This window comes from Triticum dicoccoides, chromosome 4B (genome assembly GCF_002162155.2).
Source record: "Triticum dicoccoides isolate Atlit2015 ecotype Zavitan chromosome 4B, WEW_v2.0, whole genome shotgun sequence".
NCBI classification, from domain to species: domain Eukaryota; kingdom Viridiplantae; phylum Streptophyta; class Magnoliopsida; order Poales; family Poaceae; genus Triticum; species Triticum dicoccoides.
In genome coordinates, this window is record NC_041387.1 from 86,072,188 (window position 1) to 86,080,071 (window position 7,884).

The 7,884-nt window shown below is 39.1% G+C and overlaps 1 long non-coding RNA gene across 1 annotated transcript; it reads right to left on the reverse strand.

The window, feature by feature from the left end:
- Nucleotides 1-4,899: 4,899 nt before the first annotated feature.
- LOC119295181 lies at nt 4,900-7,369 on the reverse strand. The gene is made up of 2 exons (XR_005143797.1): nt 6,785-7,369; nt 4,900-6,375 (listed from the first exon to the last, which is right to left on the reverse strand). It is a non-coding gene; the product is annotated as an uncharacterized LOC119295181 (long non-coding RNA).
- Between the last annotated feature and the right edge of the window lie 515 nt (nt 7,370-7,884).

A 7,884-nucleotide genomic window follows, 5' to 3' on the forward strand; every position in this document is an offset into this window, starting at 1 on the left:
CTATATGATGTTAGTGTAATCTAGAAAAGTTTTTTAGCAACTAAATAGTGGTTTTAAATAAAAATCTCGCTCGCTGGCGGATTTTGCTCTCGGATCATGATGAAATTGTGTTTTTTGCAATTTTACTGCCTGAGTTGTTCGACCTGAACTTCCCCTAGTGCTAGGGTGAACTTCTGTCAACATTGCCCAAATGTGGCTTGCGACATATCGTTGGAAAGCTATGGACACCAGTATCATGACCCAACTTAAAATTATGGCAAAATGTAAGTGGTTTAAGAGCAGTTTTGAAAACCGTTTTTCTTCATATAAAAAACATGAATCGTATTTTCGATCGCATTTATAAATCGTTTATCGGAATGAGGCAAATAATATTACGTTGGAAAGCTGCTGTAAAACTGCTCCTTTCACATGCTGAAAGTTTTTTCTAATTCCCTATGGTTAAAGAGTAATGTGGAAAATCGTAAAATTTTGCAAACCGAACAACCGAGTTCGTATTTTCATTGCCATTTCTAAACGCCTAATCCAATTGAGACAAACGATATGGCGTTGGAAAGCTTATGAAAATGTGATTTTTTTCTCATGTTGAAAGTTTTTTCTAATTTTGAATGGTTTAAGAGTAATTTAGAAAACGGTACAAGTTCTACCAAGTTGGTATTTTCAATCTATTTTTTAATCATACATTCCGAATGTAGAAAATGGTATGGCGTTGGAAAGCCTGAACAAATGCAAAACCTATTTCTACAAATTCATTTCGGTTTTACGTTGATTTTGAAAATGATTAAAAACCTATTTTCGCCTTAATTTCTACAAACTTCATCGGAACGGGGCAAATAATATACTGTTGAAAAGCTACGAAAAATGCGAAACTTTTTCATGTTGATGGTTTCCTCTAAATCCCAGCCATTTTCAAGTAATTTTAGAAACGGCAAGATCACTCGTTCTGCCTTTATCGCGAAACAGATTCGTCAAAAATGCATTGCGTGAAGTACTTGAACTTCTATGGCATTTCTGCTTGAACTTCACTTTGTTTTTCACGTGCTTTTTTTGGCTCGTAGCTCTTCATTCACTCACCAGAATTAAGCAAGTGGTATACCGATGGAAAGCTGCTACAAACACATAACTTCTTCGTGTTGATCATTTTTTCATACTCGTGACAATTTTAAAAGTTTTTCTTGTGAAATTCATTCAGTGTAGTAGTTGAACTTCCTGCTGTTTTCACGTTGGACTTCCGTGACATATTTTTGTTTGTAATTTTCCTATCCATTTTCGTCAGTGTTACACAAATGATATTCTTTTTGTACAAACCTCTCTCATAATATATTTTTAACTTTCTCCGACCGAGGACTTGAACTTACATAAATGATATTCCTGTCTTTTTGAAGTAAATTAGAAAATGACGAGATCATGATTTCTGCCTTCATCGTGAATGGAAATGCATTGCGTGAAGTAGTTGAACTTCTCGGGCATGTTTGTTTGAACTTCACTCTAATTTTTGATGTGTTGTTTTTTGACGTGCTATTTTTTGCACTACGTGAAGTAGTTGAACTTCTTGGGCATGTCTGTTTGAACTTCACTTTGTTTCATTTTATTGTATTTTTTATATGAAATACACACCATGTAGTACGTGAACTTCCCGTTGTTATCACTTTGAACTTCTCTCTGGTTTGAGAGAATTGTTTTAAAACACAAAAAACAACATATATTTTATGTATTTTGGACATCTAAATACACGGTGAACCTCTCTCACAAGAATTTTTGAACTTTCCCTCGCCGAGCACTTGAACTTCTAGCAACCATTTTTACGTTTATGAGATTGTTTTCAAAAATGCAAAAAATCGCTTTGTGCTTTTTATTTTTTGAAAAGGTAAATACTAGGTTTTAATAAACTCCGAACTTCTGTGTTATTTCAATTTGAACTTCACCTTTTTATATTTTGGGTAAAGAATTGTATTTTTTTATATGGAAAAAATCGAACATGGAAATACAAGATGAGCCTCTCTCGTAAGAATTTTTGAACTTCCCCAGACATAGCACTTGAACTTCTTTCAACAAACCTTTTAAGCTTTTAATTTTTTATACTTTTATTCTCATTTGAAATGCATTCCTTGCACTAGTTGAACTTCTTGTTGTTTTTACCTTCAACTTCTGTCACGTATTTTTGTTCAACCTCTCCCACACACGAATTTTTGAACTTTCTCGAGTCGACCACTTGAACTTCTAGCAATAAAACTTTATGCTTTGCATTTTCATTCTTTTTTTAATACAAAATGCACACTATGTAGTACGTGAACTTCTCGGAGTTATCAATCTGAACTTCTCTCTGTTAAGTGAAAATATCTGAGTTTTTTATGAATATTAATCTGAATTTCTTAATCCTTTTTTTATGAATTATGAAGCGGTCTATTTTTAAAAGTTGAACTTCTTGTTTTTTTATTTTTGAACTTCTTGTTATTTTAGTTTTGAACTTCTTGTTTTCATTCTTTAATAACCAGGGAAATCTGAGTTTTTATAATCATCGAACTTCTCCATTTTTTAATATGGACTTCCTAGGTTTTTCTTAATCTTTTTTATGAAATTTTGAAGCGCTCTATTTTTAAAAGTTCAACTTCTTGTTATTTAATTTTTGAACTTCTTGTTTCCATTCTTTAATAACGAGGAAAATCTGAGTTTTATATAATCATCGAACTTCTCCATCTTTTTAATATGGACTTCCTGGTTTTATTTTTAATCCTTTTTTATGAAATTTTGAAGCGTTATATTTTTAAAAATTGAACTTCTTGTTTTCATTTTTTAATAGCGAGGAAAATCTGAGTTTTTCTATAATCATCGAACTTCTCCATCTTTTTAATATGGACTTCCTGGTTTTATTTCTTAATATTTTTTATGAAATTTTGGAGCGCTCTATTTTTAAAAGTTGAACTTCTTTTTATTTTATTTTTGAACTTCTTGCTTTCATTTTTTAATAACGAGGAAAATCTGAGTTTTCTATAATCATCGAACTTCTCCATCTTTTTAATATGGACTTTCTGTTTTATTACTTAATCTTTTTTTTCAATTTGAACTTCATGGTTGATTCTTCAATACTAAGGGATATTTGAGTATTTTAATAATGGTAAAATCTTAGTTTCTAAATAAACATCAAACCACTTCGTTATTTTCGTTTGAACTTTGAGTTTTTTTAGAAATGGGGAAATCTATTTTTAATTTTTTAGTTATTCCTTTTTTTTAATTTGAACTTCTTCGTTTTTGTACTTTAGTAACACGAAAAATCTGAGTTTCTAATAATCTTTGGACTTCTCTTTTATTTTAATTTGAACTTTTTAATCTTATTCTTAGAAAAAATATGTTTTTAAATAAGCATCAAACATTTTTTAAAATTAAACTTCATACTTTCATTTTTCCAAGAAACCGAAAAAATTTGAGTTTTTTATATCCATCGAACTTCTACTTTTTTTTTATTTGAACTTCTTCATTTTATTTTTTTGTAACAAGGAAAATCTGGGTTTTGTCATAAATATGAAACTTCTCTATTTTTGTAATTTGGACTTCTTGATTTATTTATTTCATTAAAGACAATATCATAGTTTTGTAATAAATATTGAATTGTCAATTATTTCAATTTCAACTTCTATTTTAATTTTAGAAACAATGAAAGTCCTTTTTATGATTTTTGAACTTCTCTATTTTTAGAATTTGAACTTCTGGATTTTATTTATGGAAACAAAAAAACTGAATTATTTATTAAAATCAAACTACTCTATTAGTTTAACTCGAACTTCTTAGTTCTTTCACAAAATGCATAAACTGCATACCCCTTTCGTTAATTTTTTTTCTGTTTGATAACAAAGAGAACATTCTTTTTCTTGTTATTGTTTTGAAGTGATTTTTCTAGACTTAAATTTTGTTTTGTGGTCTTTTCAATTTTGTTTGTCACTTGAAGTTCTAAAAAATTGCAACTCTCCGATGTTTTACCTTGCATGTTTAATTTTTATTTGAACTTGCTGAGATAACACACTCGACCTTCTCGAACACAACATTTTGACGTTCACAAAAAATAAATTAAAGCCAAATTTTTGACCTACAGAGCATGTACAATTTTCACCGCGTTTTCAAGAATAGTCAAAGCTACATCATCGGATCCGGATTTCAGAGCAAATGATTTATGAAAGGAAAATAAGAATACAAAATAACAAGGGAGATCTAGCTAAAGGAATCGGTGTCGAGGTGGAGCGAGGGAACTAGATGCAACCAAGAAACAAGTGAATTATTGATTGGTGATGAAGACCGTCTCAAGAAAAAATCAGTAGTGGCAGCAACAACCACTGAACAATCCATCAACTCCCCGTAAAGTTGTTGTAGGTTGTGTACATGTACATATCTAATTTTCTTTACACATGACGGAAGCATTGCGACTATCATATTTGTAGGCAAATGGTTCAAGGCTAAGAGAAGCCATATCAATAGTACACAGGATGTGAAATCACATACCCATGATTTGCACCCCAAAAACAACACAAAGATCACACACCCCATTGTTGAACTCTGACATTCTTTCTGCACCTTATGTGACCTTCTCCCTGCCTTTATGGTGACCTTCTCCCTACCTCTGTGGTGACCTTCTTCCTCCATAAAGGAACAAAAGAAATCAAGTTCTTTCACCTGATGAACAAAATTTTCTTCAATCAGTAACTAAAAATGGGGTAACAAAAAATATGCACAATCATTTTTACAAATACTGCCAAAGGTTGGAGGCAGCTTGCAGATTGCAATAGGGATGAGAAGCTCATCGTCTATTTTTTTTAATGTTTTATTCGCTTTTGAACTTAGGGTTCTTTTTTTTTCTGGACTTCCAGACTGCAAATAGAATGTACACTACGTCTACATATATACACGTATAAATGAACTTCATCTCTTGTACTGAAGAAGAATATAAGTGGGCGGGCGGGATATAGTTCATTATTAAAAAATGGCTTCCTAAAGAAAAGTAAACACCACGTTCACACAAACTCCCTCACATAGACCGACCATACAACACTGCTAGTCTGCTACTATGTTCAGGTATGTGAGATAGAAAATACAAATAGATGAGATAGAATTACAACTAGATTAGCCCTAGAATTTCAGGAGAGACAGAGAGAGTACATCCAGGTGTAGATTTCTGCTTGCCGCACGGCCCCAATGGCACAAACTACTGTTGTTGCGTTCACCAACAAACCTCAGAAAATCTGCTGCCTACTATATCCAACAACACTCGTTTCAGATTTCAGTTTTCACCACGCATTATAGCCACCGACGGTTGCACTGTAGCTGCTTTTTTTATTTGAACTTCCATGAGAATTTTACTCGACCTGCATGGACACTCTACAGGGGCGCGATGGAGAACAACAGAAGCTTCAGCGACAACTGAACTTTATCCAGGCACGACTGCAGCTTCCTCGGCTTGTGCGTGCCACTGAGCAAACCTGTTCATGGACCAAGGAGCCCCGGTGGTCGCCGACGCGAAGCACGACGCCACAGACCAAATACGCGTTCATGCTTCAGGCATTTTTCCAGTAACGAAACAACCTGCATGGTCTCTCGCCACCAGACAAAACTTCTGTTTTGCTAATGCCAAAATAATTGTTATGGAAAAAAAGCATTTCGAAATAAATTAGTGGAAAACAAAGCATTTACAAATAAATTGGCAAACCTGCAAAAGTGATAAAATTACTTCAGAAGCTAGCACAACTATATCAATTTAATGCTTTGTGTCAAATGTAGTTTCTAAAAAGCTTGAGCTATATTGAGATGGAACAAGTGAGATGAGGTCATCTTGTCTTTCTACTTATTCTGTATTCATTTTTAGTGCCAATTTACTAATAGTCATTTTACCCATGAGATGAGGTTGTGGTGCAAGTGTTCAGGATGAGAGGAGCCAAAGGTCACAACCTCTCTGCACTAAGTATTTGCGTAGCCAAAATATCACAAAAAACAAGAAAGCAACTTCTCTGAATGTACTAAAAAAGCATTCTCTGAACTTCATTACCCAGCCACTTCAAACTGCAGCCCCCTCGGCAGCACGCCGAGCACGTCCGAGAGACGCACACCACACCCAGCCATCGTCGACCGTCCCATGGCCGTTGGGGTGACGCTGTTGCATTGCGGGCTCCATCTGTAGCTTCAACGGCTGAAAGGGAAGCTGTGGGAGCAGGAAAAGAAGAACCATTAGCTAGCTCTGCAATAGAGGTTCTCGAGCTTGACAAGATGTCCAACCGGCTGGTCGAGGCATAGGGCGAGGTGGGGAAGGATGAAGGAGGCATGACCGGGTGACTACCGTGAACTACAGCTTGCGATGGGCTCGACCTTCCTACCACAGGAGGGCTGGACGGGGATGGCCTGAAAAGAAATGATCTGCATAGCTGCATGAGCAAGCTAGAAGAAACAATACTGAACTTTCTCAATGTCTACATACACATTTTCCATACACTCATATTCATGTGCTGCTGCACATGGAAAATTTGAAAATAACTGAATTGCTGGAGCAGATTCAACTGCCAGCCCGCCGCACACAAGCACGAATTCCGGCCACCTGAATTACCAAATTTCACATTTGGAACTTGCTCTTCCCCGAGGCAACATCCAGAAGCGCGCTGGGTTTGGGTCAGTGGTCCATTAAGGACAACGGAGAAGCAGAGAGAGCCCCCTTGAGTGAACTGGACGTACGCCGTGACATTTGCTATCAGTGCCGCGTCCTGAAGGAGCACATGAGGTGGAGAAGGAGGCAGGGGGGGCAGGGGGGTCTCACTTCTGCTGGCGAGCGAGTGAACAAGGATGGACTACGCGCACAGACGAGGTTGGACAGCGCCATGGTCGCAGTTGGATGGGGAAGGGGCCGCATCTCCTTGAAAAATTCGATGGCGGCGCCCTACTGCTACGCAACACCGGCGCCCGCATGACCCGCGCGTCTCCCTGGCCTTCTCCCACGTAGCCGGCGAGAACCCCTTCCTCCTGTAGGGAAATCGAGGTCCGCCCGGCAGGCGGCGACGGAGGAGGGGGTAGGGGCGGGATGGGGTAGCAGCGGTGGTGGGGAGGTGTCACGCCGGAGATGCACGGCTCGGGTCACGGCGGCGGTGGAGGCACACCTCGCCGTGGGGAGGTAGGAGAAGTGGGTGGCCGCGGCGATAGCGCCATGGGAGGGCCGGCGGTGCACGCTGGACACGGGCAAGGAGACGGAAGGAGGAGAAGCCAGGCGTGCGGCGGCGGAGGTCAGGCGGTCACCGGCGATGGGATCCAGGGAGGTTGGGGATCGGGGAAGGTGGGAGGAGGAGCGGTCGGCGGTCGTCGGTCGTGGGGTGGGCTTTTCTTTCTCCTTTTTTCTTTACAGGTTCTGAGTTCGGGAACACCTCCTCCGCTTCTACACATAGGGCGCGACGTGATTCAAATAACTATTCTAATTATTCTAATTATGAGATTAAAATAATGCTGTCATATATATATAGAGTGGGTCCATTGTGATAACACCTCTTAAGACCTTATTCTGCTAACACTAAATCTTATTCTGCTAACATCTGACCCATCCCACACCTACCCGACTCGAACGACACAAATAGAGAAAAAAACCCGTCCCACGTCCACCACTCGACCACCTCTCAGTCTCGCTTCCTTCCCAACCGACGCCTCCCCCAATTCCCCACGACCAACTACCTTCGTCTCCTCCCCCGGCGCCGTCCCCTCCAGCCTCCTTCCCTGGCGCCGCCCCCCTCCAACCTTCTTCCCATTGCGCCGCCCCCATCCCCACCTCCCGACCGGCGCCTCCCCTCCAGCCTCCTCCCTATCCACTGGCCGCACCAGTGCCGCTGCACTAGATGGCCAGCGCCACGACGCCGCCGAACGGCGCGCCTCCTC